Consider the following 21,705-nt stretch of genomic DNA (forward strand, 5'->3'; position numbering starts at 1 on the left):
GGCCCACGCGGAGCCCGCGGCAGCCCCGCCCTGACGGGCCGTCAGGCCGCCGCACGCCCGGGGGCGGCCGCCCATTGGTGCATCGCCCCGTTCGCGGCCTCGGCTCGGCGGCTCCTTTGTTCCGTCGAGTTTGTGAATGAAGCGCGGGGGTGGGACACGCCTGCCAGCCCCAGCTCTTTCTGGCCCCCGCCCAGTGAACAGTGGGGCCAATCAGATCGCAGTACCCGGGTCTTCGCGCAAGGACGGAGTTCCCATTCACGGAACTCTCCCGAAGTTCATTCATTAAATGCTGCGGAGGCTCCAGCTACGCCCGCTGTGCAAGGCAGAAGCCTGCGTGTTCAGCCTCTCACCCAGCGTGGCACGCGACCCGGCCTGCCCGTTCTCACGCCCACTGCAGTCACGTTAAACCAGTTTTCAGACATACTCAGTTCTGTTCTGGGGAAGTTCTTCAAGTTTCAGCAAGATTTGGAAAAAATCTCACTCGTGCATCTGCAGGGAAAATAATCATACCCCTCGCTACGCTTGCAAATGTTAAGGGACAACAACACAAAATAAAAATCTAGTTCTGAGATTTGCACACCAAAAAAGTGGTTTTGCGTGCTTCTGTGCATACTAGGTGCTGTCTTCTGTGCATCCCGTTATTTTTTTCAAATTTCTCCTTTAAAGTTCCATGATCCTCTTTAGTACTTATTGATCCTATTTATCCTACAAAAAAAAATCAGTGACAGTTGGAACCCAGCAATAACAAGATAATAATTCATGGGATGTCATCTGCTGGAAGAGAAGTAGATAGTGAAGAGAAAAAGGAAGAGGAACAGGGAAAGTTAGCCCTAAGGCTAAATGGAAGCTGTACATTTTGGACATGTTTTTGCTATAGCTAACATCACCAGTATGATGTACTGACATGCTTACCGTGAAAGGGGTATCTGTTGTGCAGAAAAACGGTGTTTAAGTACCTAGTCAAGATGCATTTTGATATATCTGCTCCAGTGTTCCCAGGACCCCACTCTGTTGGGAAACCTGACTGAAACACAGTTCTGACCTGTCTATGGGAGCAGAACAAAAACGTGCTAACCGTCAGGAAGTCTATATCCAGCAACTTGTCCTACATCCCCAAACATTGTAGATATGTGGCTAAATGCAGCATGGGAATTTGAACTTACTCTGGTTTGAAGTCACTGAAGCATATGAGTTAATCTTCTGAATATTTTGTAACAATTTATTCAGGCTGTTAAAATTAACCTAGTTTTATCAGAGAACTGGAAGAGAATACTTCTCCCAGCTAGATTGCTTTTTAGGCAATTTATACTTTAAATGTCTTACAAAGTCTAAGTGTCAACAGATACTCATGCTTTGCACTTTTACCTATACATATCATAGCGAAACGGAAGTTTCACTCTCAGTTGTTTGTGCTACATTTTCTTGTTAAGAGATAAGGGAACATTTGTCACTTTAGATCTGATTTCAACAGATAGCTGTGCTCTGAACTCTAAACCGGATGGCATTTTCTACGGTAATATTTGTTTACTTCATGATGTTCTAATTTCCCATTCAACTGGCAGTAACAGCACAGCTGATGTAGGAGGAGCCTTAGGTCTCAGCACAGTTGACTTTTAACTTCCCTGTCACTGTGAAGAAGGACTAAACACTAGAGACTTACTAGAGCACAAATCCTGTGAGGAGCGGCTGAGGGAACTGGGGTTGTTCAGGCTGGAGAAAAGGAGGCTGAGGGGAGACCTCATCGCTGTCTGCAACTGCCTGAAACGAGTGAGTGGGGGTCGGTCTCTTCTCCCAAGTAACAGATGAGAGGAAATGGACTCAGGTTGTGCCAGGGGAGGTTTAGGTTGGACATTAGGAAAAACTTCACCAAAAGGATTGTCAAGCACTGGAACAGGCTGCCCAGGGAAGTGGTGGAGTCACCATCCCTGGAGGCATTTAAAAGACGTGTAGACGTGGTGCTTGGGGATGTGGCTTACTGGTGAACTTGGCAGTGTTGGGCTAACAGATGCACTCAATGACCCTAAAGGTCTTTTCCAACCTAAATAGTTCTATGATTCCTAGTCAAAGTGGTCGCTACAGTTCATGAGTGCGTATGTGTAAATGAAAAAGCAGAAGGACGCAGTGGAGCTATGAGCCTCCATGACTGACTGTGTGCATTTGATGTAGCAAAGTCACCATTTGTACTAGCCAGGCAGTGACACTTTTTTTTTGTTGTTGTTGTTGTGACTGAGGTGCATTGCCAATGCTATCAATGACTTTTTCTATTTGAATTAAATTAAGATCTGCTCATCCTTGTTTGTATTGGGACACTTCTGTAATTTGAAAGTATATATATGTTTACATACGTATGTGTATTTATGTCTGTGCATACCTATGTAGGATACCTGAAATTCTCCTGAACCCGTGAAAGTACTCTACTGAAGATGAACTAGATAAAAGTTTTTTTTCTGAGGGCTGCACAGAGGCAGGATCTGGGACAAAATGTGCAGGGTTTTTTATTGCTTTTGAGCCTGTAAAAAAGCCATACAGCCTAATTAGAAGGATGGTATTAATTAGGGCTAGAAATACTGGTCACTGAAGGGAAACTTGGAGAACTTGGAGCTTCCAGATCAAGCTACATTATTATAACTTTTATGTTATTGTAGCTCTTTTTCCCCTTCAACCCCAAACTCCTAGAGCAGGTTCAAGTTTTAGTGTCTTTTCTTTGTTAGAGAAATTTACTAGCAGTAAAACTGGAAAGGTTGAATCCCAATGCTAAGAAGATTAGAAAGCAAATGGACGCATGGAACTAAATTACTAAATTTATCATTTAAAGTACCTCATGATTTTGAGTCTGTTTCAAGAGATTTGGGGAAGGGTTTATTTTTTTAGCTTCAGTTAGCTGGGTTTGACATTAATATAAACTGCTATATTGTTCCTTTTGTCTCTAGGAAATATTCTGACTCCACCGAGTAGGATTCAATAGGCTACTTCTGTATTTCAGTATCCAGGCAGTAATTAGAGATAGAGAGAGAAGCAGCATAAAATTCACAGAAATAGAAAAATATTTTTCTTCCCCTGGTCTGGGCAACTTAGTCCAATTAGTTGACACTTTTCACTTATACTACGAGCTCTTAGACTAGAAACAAAACCCACATAATACGTCGCCTTGAAAGCAAACAAACCGTTAAGCAACGGTACAAGTGATGTAGTAATAGAATGGGGCAGTCATTATCGTGGCACAGCTGATATTGATGGTGAGTTAAGTATCACAAGGTGAAACTGACCCTGCTAATCATGAGCGAGGCCAGTCTCTGATTTATTCCTTGAGGACGACAATGGCTTTAGGGGATGAAGCATGCTTTAAATTGGTTTGTCTGTTTGCTTATCTCTTTTTATGTCCTATACTTTCCTCAGTGTTCTATATGAATCCTTCCTTCTGTTTTCATGCAATTGAAATAATAAAAATATTGTTGGCTAATAATTTGGAGGATGGAGAGCTTAGAAACAGCGTGTGAGAGACGACTCAGATTTCTGGGAAAGCTGCTGACTTCATATTGGGAAATATTCAGGATGGGAAAAAGGTTAGTAGAAGTTACAAATAACAAATTACGTAGCTTGCATGCTTGATAGTTTCGTCTCCATTTCTCATGTGCTTGTACCAATATGTCATACTTCAAAGGCTGACTAATCAGATATGGGAATATGATTTTGGAGTTTCTCTTTGCAGGCTCAGCAATTAACATTCATGATGATTAATTACCTTCTGTAATTTTTTTCTTGACGTGTAGAGTGTATGAAGTGTTCAGAAGTGGTATATAAACCAGACAGGAACTGATTCTTGCTTATGTAGTATTAGCAATAGATTTGTTCCAACACTGTAATCCACACTGCTTGAGATGTTTCTTCCCTGGGCTTATAGCTTACTTTTCTTAATTACCAGCTGAGCTCTGTGTTTAACCCCCCTCCTCCCTCACCATGATTTAACTGTTTCCATCTGCTGTACTGGTTTGAAAAAACACAGTCATGAGTTTCAGATGCATCCCCTGCAGTCCACACCAGCTCTGGTCAGTGGAATTTAAAGGTCCCAGTGATAGATCCTGACACAAACAGGAAAAAATGGCACATGTCTTAGAAAGTGACAAACTGAAAGCTGAAAAAACTCTCTGTACTGTAGAATGGAGAACAGATCTGTGGTTTTACAAAATATTAATAAACAAACAGCTGGAGGAAGAGCTCAGGTTTCTCAACATCAGGCGTAAAGGTAGCCCAGCCATTCTTCAATACCCTGTTGTTCCTTAGACAGGAATATCATGAATAAGGTGCTGAGTCTAGTCATTGCCTATTGATATCAGCCATCTTTGCACAGTAAGGCGATGCAATGCCTGAGAAAACACAGAAATTCTGATGCTGGAAACCTTCCAAATCATCACATGTGGTTCCAACTCAACCTCCCTAATGACAGCGTGCAAAGAAAAGGCCAGGGAGGTGGAGCATATTCCCTGAGCTGTCCTAATCCTCTTCTGTCAGTCGCTGCTTCTCTGTCTCTTGCTGTCTGGTAGGAAACATCAGCTGGTTTCTTACACTGTAGAGAAGCAAAATGCAAGAGACTGCTGCAAACTGATGGAAACATAATTTAAAGAGTATTCCTAGAGGGAATGTCACTGCTTATGTTTTAAAGAACAGTCCAACATACAAGCATTAGATGTGCAGATTCTCTTGCTGGCTGTTTCATTATGGGAAATTACTTTGTATTTCTAGCTACTTTTCTCCTGTAGCACACGTGATAGTGGCCTGTACTTCAACATGAAACATCTGAGGGCCAAGCCCTTGCAACCTGTCGGTCACAGCTTTGTTGCATTCTACTGTCACCGCAGCAGCATCTTGTTAATGCTGTTCAGGCAATGGAAGTTTGAGCCTATGCAGCTGATGAGTCTGTGGGCAAAGGCATTTGCCTCTCGAGCATGTGCAGTCTTCCATCCAGCCTGATAAAGATTAACTCAGGTCAGAATCCTAATGAGGATTTTCCAAATCCATATATTCAGCAAGGGACTGGAGAAAAAGTGTGGAGCTTTGAAGCTAACCATCTGACTACAGTGGGGTGGTGTAGAGAAGCAGAGAATGTGAGTTTTTCACTTGGTAACATGCGGACTACTCTGCAATCTGATTCCTAATGTGTCTACCACTTAGCATTTTGGGGTATTACAGCTGTTCTTAATGATCTGTTTTAGTAATGCGAATGACTGTTTATATCCTTGAACTGCTTTGTTGTTTGTTTGGGGTTTTTTTTGGCAGATTAAGATGAAAAAGTGTTAATTCTCTTTAACCATTGAAGTTAGTCTCCCTCCATCGAGACAACTGAATTTTAACAATGCTATCAGATAATTGCTTATAAAGTTATGTCCAGAGTATTGTCAGTTGACTAAGTCATAAACTGCTCTCAGTCTTTTTATTTTGCAAACAGCAGCATTAAAATCAGCTAGAACGAGCAAAAGAAACAGTCATACAACTTCCGAGAAGGATGTTTCATAGAATCATAGGTTGGAAGGGACCTCAAGGATCATCTGGTCCAAACTTTCTTGGCAAAAGCATGGTCTAGACAACATGGCCCAGCACCCTGTCCAGCCGAATCTTAAGTGTCTGGTGTCGGGGACTCCACCATTTCCATGGGCATTATTCCAGTTGCTGATGGTTCTCATTGTAAAAAATTTTCCTCTTTCTTGTGTCCAATTGGGATCTCCCCAGGAGTAACTTGTACCCACTACCCCTTGTCTTTTCCATGTGACTCTTTGTAAAAATGGAGTTTCCATCTTCTTTGTAGCCACACTTTATACACTGGAACATGGTGATAAGGTCTCTCCTAAGCCTTCTTTTCTCAAGGCTGAATAAACCCGTACCTGTCAGACTTTGCTCATATGGCAGGCTTTCCAGTCCTTTGATCATCTTTGTGACCCTTCTTTGGACCCTCTCCATCACGTCCACATCTTTTCTTGCATAGTGGGGACCAAGAGTGAACACAATATTCCAGATGCAGCCTGACAAGTGCTGAGTAGGGTGGGATAATGACTTCTTTATCTGCTTTATTGATGCAACCCAGCATCCTGCTGGCTTTCTTTGCAGCACCCTGTTCACTCATACTGAGCTTGTTGTCCGCCAGGATGCCCAGGTTCCTTTCCACAGTTTGGCAGTGTCCCCATCCTAACTCACTTTGAGACAAAAAGTGAAGAAAATAAAGGCTATGCCTGATCAAGCCCAAAATCAGGTCTGGCATAATCAGTCCATATTCCTAGAAACAGGCTGGATATAATTGGCAGAAGACTAGGGAAGTCTAATTTGCAGACAGAGGTTATTGATCGAAGTTTGAAAGGCACAGTATGTCTTCCTGCTAGTAAGTTCTCTTTCTCAAGCCTGAATATGTAAATTGCAAAGATTACTTTTGTTCAGTCTCTTTCTGCAACCTGCAAGAGGATCTATGGCAGCATGAGTTATTTACTCATAATTTGAATGTCATGTTTTAGTTTCAAGATGTTTTATAGGGGTGATATGACAGGAGATTCCACTAGCCCACAGAACTTTGCTTTTGAGACTTGCCATGCTTTTTGTCTCTAGGTGACATTCTATATCGAGGGTAGTTAGTCCCAGTATGCAAGGAAGTGTCTGGGTAGGTTCCTTGCATCCTTGTGGCTGTCTGGGACACAAGACAGAGACTCTGGAGAAGGCAGTTTTCTATAAGGTCCTGTGAATAAAAGGCCCCTTTCAGGTGTTCATGCCAGCTATTTTTTATAATGTTCTGAATGAGAGAAGATGGCTCAGGCACTTTGTCTGCAGGAAGGAAGCAATCAAATTATTAGCACTTTGAGAAATTAAATTATGTAAGTTATGGCAGAATAAGTTTAGCAAAACCTTATAATGTAAGAAAACAATTAAAAAGAGTTATATAAGGTTGGGTGGCTTCTTTATTGGAATAGAGTGAGCAGTTAATTGATTGTCATACTGCTATAATGTACCAGGGCCATTGTGAGAGCAAATAGAGAAATCTCTGCTCAGGATGTATGGAGATGAATTGCAGAGAAAGGGACATGTCTTCCAGGGAAATGGGAGTGAGCAACGGTCTGCTACGCTCAACTCCTTTTCCCTGTATCCTGTGAAGATACATGAAGGACAGAGATATTCCTTGTCGTTTTCTTCAGCTTCCAATGCCTGATACTGCAAGATTACATTTATCTCTCCTCATAACAGTGATGTGGGAAGCAGAAGTGCTTCAGAATTGGACCCCCAAAATGGAAGAAGCACAGAGGTTGCTCAATCAGCACTGGCAGCGGAGCCATGCACCTTTGTATTAGCCCTGCCACCAGCATCCTGTTCCTTTCAGAGTGTTCATGAATCTGCAAACCCTCCTGGGCTGTTAGTCAGATGTTTTGTGAAAGAAGTTGGAAGAAAGTTTTATATCCTTTCCCATAGGCCCATTGCACTTTGTTTAGGACAAAATGAAGCATGTAGTCTCTGGCCAGGAAAGAAGCTGTATTAGAGGAAAGGAAATTAAGCTAGAAGTAGCAAGGTACAAATCACTTGTATTGTTGCTCTGAAGGAAGAATCAATTTCTTAAAATCTTTGGAGATAACACTGGGCTTGCTGGTACTCTTAGATTTTACACTATGCACAGGCAGTACCACCTCTTCCACTTCATTTTTTAGTATGGCTCTACTTTTGCTGTGGTCCTGCCCTGCACCTTCGTGAAGCTCAGAAACAAAACCAAAAACACCTAAGCTAGTATCTGGTCATAGATCGCATCCCCCAGGGCACATCATGAGCATGTATGCGCACAGGCGACTCACCAGCCTGTCTCTGGGGCTGGAAGGAGCGTTGGGGCAGGGGACTGACAGGGAGGAGTCCTGCTTGCAACTCCACTGCTGTCTGGATCTGGGTGAGCTCTCTCAACTCCTGTGCCTCAGTTTCTCATCTGCAGAGGGACGAGGTATATGTATTCTTCATGGACACTGGAGATGCATCATTAATTAGTGCTTGTAGAGTACTAAAGTTGACAAGAAAGCAGAAAGGATCGGGTTACTTTCTATTGCAATGAAGGTTATAATAATTATAATCTAGCAATCACTTTCTGATAATACAGTTTGGCACCTTCATTGTTCTAATTGCAGAAATCATAGCAACTTCTCCCTAAATGTCTGCATGTTACTACTTAAAACAAAGGCTCTGAAAGGCATATGCAGGTGAAAGATCTGCATAGGTCATCATTCTGCAAAGTGTTACAGATTTGGGGAAAAGTCTGGAAGGCTGGAAGAGTCACACAGCTTGAGCATCTTGAAGAATATGATGCTGAGAAAGCTTGGAGGAGCTTAGAGCATGGAGCCTGCATTGTTCAGGAGTCGAAAAGGAGCTGTACCTTATTTGTGAGGCATTTAAGGAAAAGCCTGTCTTGATTATCAATTTGTGCTTCTAGCAAACATAACCTTAAGTCTCCCAACCTTTCATATAGGATAAGGCAATAGTAGGAAGCACTAAAAGTCAAGAGTATGAGGGGAGGGCCCCCTCAATGTAGTCAGGTCTGCAAGCTCTGCTCTCTTTCCCTTTCTTTGCTCTACTCCTCATTTTTCACTGTTTAAAAAAAATAAAATAAAATTCTGCCCTAAAACACTCAGTTTTGTCTTGAAAGTGGTGATATCCTGGATTCATCTGTTCTTGAGGTGCTGGCTGGTATGCAGCTCTTCAGTTGGAGAATGTTTGTGTGACTGCAGGGACAACCAGAGATAAACACAGGGACACCACTGGAGTACGATGCCACATGCAACAAGTAGGGGATTTTGTCAGCAACAGTTGGCCATGCAGCTGACTTACTGTACTGAAAGGGAAAAGGACAGAAGCAAGTGAGGTAGTGAGGAGGTAAAGAAGCTGCTAGTAATTACCAAGCACTCAATCAAGGCGAGAGAGAGGAACCCAGACTTCACTTGTAGATGTACAGAGCCAGGGTACTGAAGCAAGATGCATAGCTCTTAGCAGGTGCTAGCAACTTATCCCATTATGGTTGAAGTAACCACTAATAAAACCTAATCAATGAAATCCCTTTTAAGTTGGTTGGATCAGTGACCCAGAAAATAGCTCCCCTGAAGAAAAGGAAATGATAGTCTATAAAGGGAGAAGTCAATGGGAAAAATCTATTACAGCGAGTGAGCTATAAGGAGACCTTTGGTGTTAACGGAAATCTTTTGGAAACAAGCCACAAAACTCACAGCAGGCTTTTAACCCTCCAAATGCTGTCATGCCAGAGAAAGGCCGTCTGTCCTGCTGTAGCCCAGGAGAGGGCACTGCAGACAGCCCAGCTCCTGCCTGGGCCATCCGCACATCTGCAGGGGGGTGCCTCTTCGGTGTAAGGAGCTGCAGAAGAAATACCAGGGCAATCAGTCAGGTTTTCAGACTTGGCTGGGAAGGTCACAACAGGGAATTGCAGGGTGCTCAACAGTGTGGGTGGTGATAATTCTGATCACTGGTCTAGTGACAGTCTCATCTCGCAGGACTTTCTACTAATTTCTCCCCCTGCCAAACGGTCAATTCAGAGTATACCTAGAATTGTCACTCAGCTTTTCTGTACTAGAGAAGTCAGCCAGAAGCCTAGTAATCAGCATGGTGTCTCAAGCCTAGGACAGTACAGAAGATGAATCTGATGGACCCAAGAGTGTATTATGAAAGAGAGTGTTTTCTGGCACCCAAATTCAATATAACCCACCCAACAAAAGCAGTTGAGAAAAAAAAATTATTCAATTTCTCATAGGATTCTTCTTTTGGTCCCAAAAGCAGCTTTCCATTGTCTAGCTTCAGACAGGATTGATTGATTGTTAAGACCAGAAGACAAAAAGCAGAGTCTCTGCCTTGCTACTGCCTCATCTCAGGAAATTGCTCAGGAAAAATTATGTCAGAAACTAAACAGGGATCCAACAGACATGAGGACATAACAAAATCACAACAAAACTGGGAAAAGGATCTTGAAAAATGTTAACACAGACCTCCTGAAAATCTAATTGTTCAGATTATGCTACACGTTAAATTCCAGCTAAGCTTAATTTGGCTCAATTATCTTGTAAAATATTTTTACAAAGCGCTAGATCATCTGCCAACCCCATTCATTACATAAAAATGAAGGGAAATTCAGTGATGCAAAATAAGTCACGTGTCTAGGAAAATTACTTATCCAGAGCTAGACCTTGATCAACCAGTACAGACTTTATTCTTGCAGATGAATCACAGTAAAGAAGCTAAGAACATCCACATGGAAGCAGAAGTATCAGTCAAATCTGTTTCCACATTTTGAATTTTAAAAGTATTGGAAGTAATATAGCAAATCTGCCCCCTGGAACACTTAGCCCCTTTTGCTTTTCTCTTCACTTGCTGCCTGTGACTTTTTTATTACATGCCAGCAGCAAAAAGGGCAGGAGGGAGAAAACTTGTAAACACGAGGAGACTGGGTGAAAAACAAGTGTCCTCTGCTTACCCTTTTTAAAGCAGTAAGAAAAATCCATAGAATTACAATTTGAGAAAACTTATTTTCTCAAGAAACTGCCTTGGGACTAGAAGGTCATAGAGCTGCAGGAGCTGAGATTTTTCTTCCTGTAGTAACTATTACATTAAAGCTCCAGATTCTGGAAGTCTGAAAAGAGGATCCTACTTTATCAGATTTTTACCTTGTTTTCTTTATAAACTGTTTAGTCCTGGTCTTTGGCCAAGTAGACTTGCCAGAGAGAACTTGGTTCTTAGTGAGGGGAAGAAGCGAGTCATCCATTTACAGCACAATACGTTTTCTGAACGAAGCCTCTGATGGGATGGGGTTCATGCTGCTTTGCCAGTCAAACTGGTATACGGAATACTGAAAACCTAAAGATGTACAAATATAATATTTATTTTATATGAAATTAATTTTAAATTCACTATTTAAATGCCATTTTAAGTCAGCATAAATGTGCCTCACAGAATAGTCTACCATTGGTCTTGAAGTGAATAGTGTCTTTTTTTTTCTGACTGTGGATATATTCATATGGGGAAGCTAGGAAAATCCCCTTCCTAACCCCACTGTAGGTAATGGTAAAAGACACTAGGAGACACCACTGGCCAAGGTGTGCACCCTCTCTGGAGCTGGGGAAGGGGACAGCTCTTTGGGGGTGCAGGGATGGTGAGATTCCTGAGCGGCTGATGTAGCGAAACAACCATGTCCCACCAGATCAAAGGCCACATCCTGCTAGAGCTGCAGGCCTTCATGCACCTCTGCCTGCCTGGCCAGATCCCATGCCTCCTGCTGTACTTTCCCTTCTGTATAAAGGGCAGCAACTGTGCAAAAAATCCTCAGCTCTGAAGTGAATTGAAGTTTTTCTTAGTAGCCCAAAATTAAAAACAATAATCCAAGTTTTTGAAATAAAGCTTTATTGGCACTTATAATAATTTTCAGGAATAATGTTTCAGGAATTGCTCACAAGAAAACACCCATAGATTTCCCAAACAACTCTGATGTTGTTTTAAAGCACCTACCAATTACCTCTGTTTGTCAGAATTTTCATTGTGAATTCATGATGATGTGCTGGTCAGATACTTCTTAGGGAACTCTGCTGTTTGGTCAGGTTGTTGCAGCACCTTTCTCCTTTTCAGATTACTTCCCTTTATAAGAGGCTGTGATGGCACCTTCTGAAAGCTGCTGAAGTTATGGAGTACAGGGCCTGGCAAAGCCATGTGTCTGGTAACACAGCAGACCACTGGGTTGCTTTGAACTTCTGCTCCACATACACTTCCCCATCATCCAAAGGTTTGCTTCTCCCTTGGCATTTAATCCTTTTGCAGACTTGGACAAAGGAAAAATAATTCTTTGGCTTTAAGAGGCTTCCAACTAAAATGGCATCAGGAGTGCTTGTTCCCATGAAATTCTGAGTCAACTCGCCCCATCTGACTCTCTTAGAGCTGCAGTGTCCCTGACCACTCCAGTACTGACACATCTCAGCTATTCAACACAGCAGCTGAGGCTCAAATGCGTCATGGTTCTCTCCTAACTTGTGACATCTGTGATGATCTGAAAAGTGAAGTTATAGCACAACTGGGTCCTGAAAGACAAGACTTCATACTGTCCTTGCCTCATTGTGTCAAAGGCCTTCACAGAAAGGGGCACTGCTTTGTGTCTTACAGAAGAAGATATGCGCTTTAGAGCAGGAAATAAAAAAATCCATGCCCAAACTCCTGGATCTCAGAACCTCTTGCAGCCTGGGAGTATGTCCTTGCTCCTCTGACACAAATCAAACAGTAGCTGATCCACGTTCTTTTCAATGTATGGTAAGAGACACTTCCTACCTTGGGCGCAGACAGGGTATACCAGTCAAGATGCTGCTTGATCTGTTGGGAAGGACAGAAAGGAGTTGTTTGGACCATTGCTCAGTCCTGTTTTGCACTGCCTTTATCATGTGCAGTCATCCCAGCTCATCTTCCCCTCCTTCCAGTGAAGGACCTTTGTGCTCTTCTGGTGAAGGTGTCTCTTTCAGCAAATCCTATGCATTGCAGAACCTCCTGAGCAAAGACAACCCCCTGTGGCTCCTCTTGTTTACTCCAGCAAAGAATAAAGTCATTAATGAGGCCAGAATATATCTTTTCTCCCCAGGATCCACAAGAGAGGCACAGCTGAATAAATACTCCATGTTATTGCAGTCTGCTTGGTTGGGAGTTAAACTGCAGATAGCAAAGAGCACTGCCAAATGTAGCTATTGCCACACTCTGCATCCACTAACAATCTCACAATGAGAGCAGGTCAGAAAGATTTATGTGGACAAAAGTTACATTCCTAGCTTTCCCTGTGCTGGAACTGGAGCACTCTGGGCTTCCACTGGGGGCAGGGGATGACTCAGTCTCATGCTCTTCTGCTCTTTCAGCACCTACCTTTAGATGAAATCTCTGAGATATAGCATAGACAATTCAGTGTAGGCTGTTTTTCGCATTGTCAGTTATCTCTGCCCTTGTACAGCATTTTGCAGCCCTCCATAGTGATAATTCATTTTCCAAAGAAGCTTTATATGTTTTGTGGAATAGTATGCAAAGACCACCTTGGGGCACAGGAAGGTAAAGAGTTAATATGATCTCCACATAACCCTCCGGTGAAGGTCTGTAAGTATGTGTAAGCAAGGCTGGGTTCAATAAGAAGCACAGGAATCTACAGGAGTTCTTATAACCACCATTCCCGGACTCGTAACAATTTTTCTTTCTCTCCTTCCATTCCTCTGCCTATTTTGGTAAATGCTTATCATGGTCCACTTGGTGGACTCGTAATGGTTCATTTGCTGTGATCTCGAAGTGCAAAATTAAGGCAACCGTGCCAAAGGGTTTTGCTTCAATCAAACAGTGAAACTTTATTGTTTGCCTATAAAGCAGTGTGCGATAGGTGAAGAGGGTGAAAGGAAAGGGAGAAGTAGAAGCGGAAAGAGGAAGGAGATTGATAGCTACCACCACAGGTCCAAGGCATCCCTGTGGTCCCAGGTCCAGGCAGCGTCCCACCTGTCCTAACGATTGTTGTGATCCTTGGTGGGGAAAGCTTCCAAAGTTCGGATGCTGAGGAGCCATCTTTTAGGCCAAGTAACACACCTTGCTCCTCCTCTGTATCTCTGCCTCTTCTTGGCTTCATCGATGCCGATCAGTTTTTCTTGACGGCAGCTTTGCGGTCCACCTTATCAGCTCAGGCTTGTCCCTGGTACCAGAGAATGGCACAGCGCTCTTTGTGCCATGCAGCTCTCTCTCCCGGGGTGTTTGTACCGCATTCCATTCTCGGGATCAGCAACTGCGTCTCAGGCAGGCCGCTGCAGGCTCATGTCACGATGTTAGCCTAATTTTTGCGGTACCTTATTGTCCATATCCCTGATGAAAAGGTTGAGACAACCGTGTTTTCTGGACTGACTCTTACAATGTTAGCAGAATAGAGATGTTTCTTCTTTAAAAAAAAAAAAAAAAAAAGTACGTTTGGACAAAATTTTACTGTGAAAGGGCTTCTGTGCTGATGAAATCTTTCTATTTCAGAGCTAGGGAAGTAGTTGCGTAGGAAAAGGTGGGTATGCTGGAACGAGTTTATTTTATTTTCATTTTTTTCTTGAATAACATGAGTTCCAAAACAATGAGTCAGCTGTGTTGCTCACTTTCAGGTGAACTAGCCTTCTGAATGGTCTGTATTTTCCTGTGACTCCTGTCTTCTCTTCTGATGCGACTCTTGTCCAGTACAAGGTGCTCCTCTGCACTTTGTATCTCTAGAATAATTGCAAATCTGTCTTCCTAAATGGAATAACAAATCCTTTGAGCTGAGGCTAACATTATTTAACACACAGCTACTAAAGCTATGAAAGATGCTGTTCTGTATCTCAGTCAACGTGGTGGCTAAAGCAATATGAATGCTCAGTTCTATATTCTATAGGGTTTATTTGACTTTTTTTTAAACAAAACACCAAAAGACCCCAAGGTAATAGTACAAGGCTGGCAGTATGACATCATTTTCCTGACGCCTGGGAGGTATGTGAGGCTGGAAAGAGTAGGAAAGCATTGTCTGTGAGATTTGCAATCTTTGTTAGAGCTTTTGCTCTCCATGGGTTATTTCATAGGCTTTTGGGTGAACACCAACAAAAAATGGAGATTAAAAAAACTAAAGCAAAACAATGAAAAAGGAACAAAACTAAGTCTTCAGGATGTGTACAGCACTTACGTCTCAGTAATAATACATATCAGAAGGCTGATTCCAAATGGTTGCAGACTCAATACATCACATATTTCCAGACCTTCACAGAAAGCATTAAGGTTAAAACTTGCACTAATGTCTGGAGGAATCTTGAGCAGCAGCAGGAGTAAACTGAACAGCATCCCTGGCTGTTTATAAAGCCTGATCACTGTCGATCTTGCACATACCTTTCTTCTCTGACATGACAAGGCGTAGTTGTTTGCAGTTGCTCTAGCAGGAATGCTGTGTATTCCCTGAAATAAGACATTTTCAGGATTGATTCTAAGACTTGGGCTTCTTGCTGAGATTTCCAAGCTTGTTGAAGTACCTCTTGGTATTGGAGGGCAAAAGGGTATGCCCAGAGTTCATGTTCAGTCACTGGTTTCACCGATGGTTTCACTCATGAATGGCTGTATCTTGCGTGATTAAAAACAAGTCACAAAGTTAGCAACGATGGAGAAGCAGAGTCATAACTACTAAAGAAAACACCAGTGATTTTTTTTTTCCAAAGAAAATCAGCATTGAATTAATTTATTTTCATGTTGTATTTAACTTCTAAAGTGTGTTAAAGTGCCTCAGACTTGAAGATAGAGTAACTATTCTGTAATCCTTTTCTAAAGCCACAGAGAAAAGAAAGATGTTGATTTAAGATATACAACAAAGGGCATGCTGAAGGCTCCTGCTGTTTAGGGTCATGGGTTACACTGCACAGCCCACTGACTTGGGATCAAGCTCAAGGTTCTCCAGCGATGGAAAAACATTTGACACTATTTTTCAGTGAGCCTAACTTGCTAACATGAGCCAGCTTAGTGAACATGGAGACAAACTAGGACAAATCCCACCTTCCTCTGAAATTTCCAAACCTCTTTTTTTTTTCCCTTGTCAGATTCCAGACAGATGAAATTTTCTTGGCATAGACCCATTCCTGGCAACGTCTCTTCACTAAATCATGATAAATCAGGACTTGAAGATTAACTGATTGACAGTGTGGGAAGAGAAGGTGCCTGGCTTTGTAGCTCAAATATGGCCTCATCTGCCTGTTATTCTGCCTTCTCCCTCAGGTCTTACCTGTGCTATTTCTCATATTCTGGGAAATCTCAATTTTAATTTGATTCCAAAGGTTGCTGAGACCAGTTGATACTGTTGTTCATACGATAGTGTCAAGAGTGAGTACATTCCTCAGATCATAAGTCATCTCAACCTGACCCCAATTAACTACGGACCTTGGATTTAATTTCTCTCAGTTCTTACCAGCCATAACAAATTAGGTCATTCTGTGTCAGTGAGACATTGGAGCAGACACCACTGGGAAAGTCACGGGGGACTCCGTGATCCAGTTATGTTGCAGGAAGAGCGAAGGAGATAGAATGTGTCATATCTTCCAGTTGCTTTCTAAATAGAAGCTGTGAGATATTTGGCAGCATAGTTAAAGGATTTTCATAAGGATACAGGAAAACTGCATGTCTTTAAGTTTTATTTAAATTTTGGTCACATAAAGAATGAGGCAATCTTTGACACCTATGGCTACCTATCTTGCATAAAATGACTTAGTTGTACCTGTCCAAGCCCTTGTGCTAAAATCCAGCCAACCAGTCAAACACATCATGAGCTCAGATGTACATTATAGACCTCTGAACTATCTTTCCCTGTTGAAGACTCCTTCATTTTTATGCAAAATGCTTCAAAGATTGCATGGGGCTTGTATAAGAGACTACGCTGCTGGCTTTCTTGGAAAATGCACTGCGGGAGAGGTGATGGTTGATAGATCTCTCAGCTTTGAGATACAGCACCATTGAGAAGGATTCATTGTTCTGTGGAATAAGAACTTTTTGAGCTCAGTGTGACCCAGAAGTCAACAAGGTGAGGAAAGGATGCTGAATCCATTGTTCCAGATGAGATTTGTATTGTGAATTTGAACAGGAAAATCCAAATGACCCTTTCTTATAATTCACTGTTGTCACTATGTTGTTTTACCAATAACATTTATCTTGTTCGTTTAATGCTAAGTCATAAAAGTGTGGTAACAATACAATAACAATGTGTAATCAGAAATTCCATCCCTATGGAAGGGCGATCAGATCTCTTCTCTAAGGACTGCCAGTAGGAGGAATTTCCTAGATACCCTAGATCTCTTCTCCTTCAAAAAGGCCATGTGATAAGATGAAAAGAGATGCAGAATTGAATCACAGCTGCACAAGCCCTTTTTGAGGCAAGATCTAGCAAAGGAAATGTCCATACTGCCTGTGACTCTCTGAAGCTCAATATTTCTAGTGCCTCTACCTCACAGCTTGTAATCTAGACTGGAGCAGACCACCAAAACCCTTTATTAATCTATTGTTGGTTATAGCATAGACATTACAAAGCATGGAAAAAAGGAAGCCTTCGCAGAATGGGCGTTTGCAAATTGGAACCAGGGTAGAAATACAGAACTTTCACTTCGGATTAGAAATTTGTTCACAGGCAAGTCCTAAAACTAGAAAAATTTCAGGCTGAGTGTGAATAGATAATTGTGTTTTCTGACATAATTCTTGGCACACAGGAGTGGTGCTGTATGCTGCCATTCCCTCACCTGCTGCACAGGGAGTTGGAATTTAGCAATTTGAACACAAAACTTACTCTGCCGACACCAGTCACTTGCATTTGCCTCCATCCCTGCTGTGGCAGGAACAACTAACCTTAAAGGGAATGTTAGAGAAGATGTAAGTGACCACAGGCAGGAAATCCTCAGACACGAGAGCAGGGGCTGAACTGAGCAGCAGTATGCACTAATTCCAGTACCTGGCAAAAATCAAGGCAGGCACCTGGTCCACCTTCTTCCTGTAGTGCCTGAACAGCTGCTTGCAAAGTACGCAGATATTCTAGGGAAGCACACTCATGGTCTGTGTTATGCAGTTCTGCACCTAAAAGCCCAGTGGATACCCTAAAGCAAGAGAAAAGCAGCTTGCAATGCTGCCAGTAGCATGCAGTGGAGGTGGAGGCATCTCAAGCACGGTGGCATATACCTGTATGACCACTTTAAATTCTAAGGCTTGATCTGTGTAGAAAGTGCACGGGTGTGCTTTAAAATATGCACATCTTCTTCTCACATGCCCTGATAGTTATATCTTCACTGACTTCAGCAATGGCCTGATCTCAAATTATATAAAACCAGGGACTAATGCCATGAAAGCAAGTCAGAGCTGCCAACATCCAATGAGTTTGAACATCACTGTTCTATAAGCAGCTGTAGGACAGATAAATACGGCCATTAGTGAGTGGCATGCCAGTCTGGCAAGTGGTGGGGTAGGTTGTTTAGTATTTCAAGAAATGGACTCTCAACATTAGCAGCCAGATTCACACCTGAAGAATAAAGCATTTTCCTCTTGTTTTCAATAAAAATTACCTGCCTTTAACCCTGTTGTATACCATTGCCTACTTCTCAGTAAAGTAATGTAGTTTTTATTTGTGAAACCTCATACAGTTAAATGCAATGAGCTCATCCTTTTTCTTGGCATCACCTCATCTTGATTCTGGCAGAGACACAATGAAATTACAGCAGAGAGCAGACTGTAAAAAGAGAGCTCATTTTTCTCCTAAAAATAATGCTAGTCAAGTTGGCCCTAGCAACTGTGAAAGAAAATGAAAATCCAAGCCAAGTTTCATACTTGAAGTTATACACGATTCCAAATCCAATGTTATTACCCTGGTGTTGTTTTCCAAATGGTGAGTTATATTCTTCACATATGTGAAAAGTCGCAAAGCAACTGCAACTAGAATAGAATAGAATAGTTCAGTTGGAAGGGACCTGCAATGATCATCTAGTCCAAATGCCTGACCATTTCAGGGCTGACCAAAAGTTAAAGCATATTATGAAGGGCACTGTCCAAATACCTCTTAAATACTGACAGGCACAGGGCATCGACCACCTCTCTTGGAAGCTTGTTCCAGGGTTTGACCACCCTCTTGGTAAAGAAATGTTTCCTAATGTCAAGTCTGAACCTTCCCTTACACAGCTTTGAACCATTCCCAGACATCATGTCCTTGGATCCCAGGGAGAAGAGATCAGCACCTCCGTCTCCATATCCTCTCCACATGGTTGAGTCACCATTCCTTAATGTGTTTAAAGGTCATTTAGATGTGGTGCTTGGAGATATGGTTTAGGGGCGTATTTTGGTAGAGTCGAGGCGATGGTTGGACTTGATGATCTCAAACGTCTTTTCCAACCTGAATGACTCTATGATTCTATGATCCCCTCCTCAGAAGCTGTAGAGAGCGATGACATTGCCCCTCAGCCTCCTCCTCTCCAAACTAGACAAGCCCAAAGTCCTCAGCTTCTCCTCACAGGACAGGCCTTCCAGCCCTTCACCAGCTTTGTGGCCCTGCTCTGGATGGTTCAAGCGTCTTAACATCCTTAAATGGTGGGCTGCAGAGCTGCACACAGCACTCAAGGTGAGGCCACACCAATGCCCAGTACAGCGGGATAGTCACTTCTTTCGACTGGCTGGTGATGCTGTGCTTGATGCGCCCCAGAACGCAGTTTTCCCTCTTGGCTGCCAGGGCACACTGCTGGCTCCTTTCCTGATTTATACTTGTGTCTGGCATTACTCCCTCACAGGTGTAGAATCCAGCATTTGTTCTTGTTAAATTTCATGCCACCGATGATTGCCCAATATTCCAATCTATCTAGATCCCTCTGCAACTGTTCTAACTGTTTCTTGACATCCAGAGGCTGGTCTCCAAAGGACAAATTTTTGACTGGCCTCAGAATCTTTGACCCCTACATGTAGTTTCTTCAGCTCTAAAAAGTTTCAGGCACAACTTCCTCTCCAGTTGCGCTCTCAGCTTGCTACTGGCCGAGAAATTCTCACAATGCAAAAATAAAAGAAATACAAAAGAAATTATGGTGTATAAGCATTAATGAGATGCTGTGGGCCAGACTCTGATCTCTCAAAAATGAGTAGAGTTATTCTTTATAATAACATCAGGATAAGAACAATATTGCCACTGATCTAGGGCTCCAGATGTCTCAGTTAACTTATCAGCGCTCTTCCTAGCATTGGACAAGTCCCCACTTTAGAGTTAGAGGATGAGAGTACATAGGACTATTTTTGCTTTATTCTTGATACTTACCTATTTTAGATTACCTTTGAAACAAGGCCTGTTGTGAGCTGAACACTGTGAGGCTCTGATCTTAACCAATATCTCATGGTGCTACAAAATGCAAAGAGTAAATGACTCAGAATGTTTTTCACTGAGGTTTTGTTTTTTCTCCATATGGCTTTCTTGGGCTTTATGAACAACTCTGCTAGAACTGGGATGCTTGTTCTCTAAGAAATCTTGCAAAAGCACAAGAATTTAATTATTGCAGTAGAATGACTTTTTTCATGCCTATTTATCTAGTGTTTGAATGGTTGGAAATGTCTTCTCATATGTGCATTAAAGACTTCCTGCCTGGATTGTGCGAAGGACTCTGAGCGTTCACAGCATATTAAACAGATTCATAATAGAACCTAACAGTATAAACACATCTTCAATGAAGACAGGAATGCCACAAACCCTTATGTTGTGTAATGTAGTTGTGTCTGTGTTCTCTTCTGCAAATAAACAAGGGGGAGATGTGCCTAGAACGTTTCCCGGAGACAGACAGTTTCTCATCTCATTTGCTTTTTTTAAGGTGATACTTTAAAGAACTGTATTATAACTTTGCCGTAACTCCATGCAGCTAAATTAAGGCCACTTGAAGGCAGCGAGTGGCTTGACACAAGTCCATACTGCTAGTCTTTTAAGTAAGAATCCTTACTTTACACTTTGTGTCATTTTTTTGATAGAATGCATAGAGCATTGGATGTGTATATATCCAATGTATGCTGGAAATGTTTAAACTAAAGCAGTCCTACGACTAAGAGTAGATTTTGGAATTCCTTTTTTTCCTTCATACTTTCTATTTTCAAAATCCTTCACGGAGATTCTTTTCCTCCATCTCCTCTGTGGTGTCTGACATAATTTTTTTCCTTGTTAAATCCTCCAGCCATTTCCTAGAGCTGCACACAGCTGCCTTTGCTCTGCTCAGCCTTTTCTGGCAGGGCTGGTGAGCAGTTATTGTAGAGTTAGGGGAGAGGTACCATCTTTGCTGCCAGCAGCCAACCACATACCATGTGAAAGAAAGAGGCACTCTTGTCCTCTCCTTCTCAGGTATGAGACTGATCTTATATTTAAAAACTATGTGAAGTATACAAAAAGGATATATTGATAATTGTTCATGAGAAATCTGACATAAAGGAACGTCTTAGCTAGTGCTGTTGCAGAATGACAGAAAAGGAGCTATGCTGGTGCTGGAGTGTAAGCTATTAAAAATGAGGGTTTAGTTTGTTCGGGTTTTTTTCCTTATTGCCATGTAGTGCCAGAATTCTCTTAAACTTCCTGTCCTTCTCCTTCACAACTTGTGAGAATGCCCTGCTAGGTCTGATCAGAATATTCTGTTTGGCTCACTTTTTTTTTCCAGTGTCTCTAGTACAGGCTCTATACAGCCCCATCGGTCATGCCTGCAAGCAAATCTTTAAATGCCCACCAACGATGATGCACTGCACATGGGATTTACATGGCTGAGTGTGTCTGTGGAGCACCTGAGGGAGGCTGTGTTGTGTTTTGTTGCTTATAGTGGCAATTGTAGCTTAGAGGATCTGTGAGGCTTGCTAAACTCAAGGACAGACACGGAGAGGGTAGCATATAAACTTGCCTGCCTGAGGACAAAATTAATAGCAGATTGCTCTCATGCTTGCCTTTGGATTCTGTTCTGGACTCCACCTGCCACAAATGAGGGTAGCAACCATTAGAACATTTAAAGTGGAATAATCAGTGATTGCAACTTTTGGGTCTTTCCTATTGGGAGTGTAGTATACTTTATTTTTACTTGTTCTTGTCTCATTTGAAGGCCTGCTTCCAGCTTTGTGTGAAAAAGAGGAATTTCCCTGCCATGAATTTAATGGAAACACTGTATCGTTTCCTCTGTGATCTGTAAA

This window comes from Leptosomus discolor, chromosome 25 (genome assembly GCF_034619465.1).
Source record: "Leptosomus discolor isolate bLepDis1 chromosome 25, bLepDis1.hap2, whole genome shotgun sequence".
Classification (NCBI taxonomy): domain Eukaryota; kingdom Metazoa; phylum Chordata; class Aves; order Leptosomiformes; family Leptosomidae; genus Leptosomus; species Leptosomus discolor.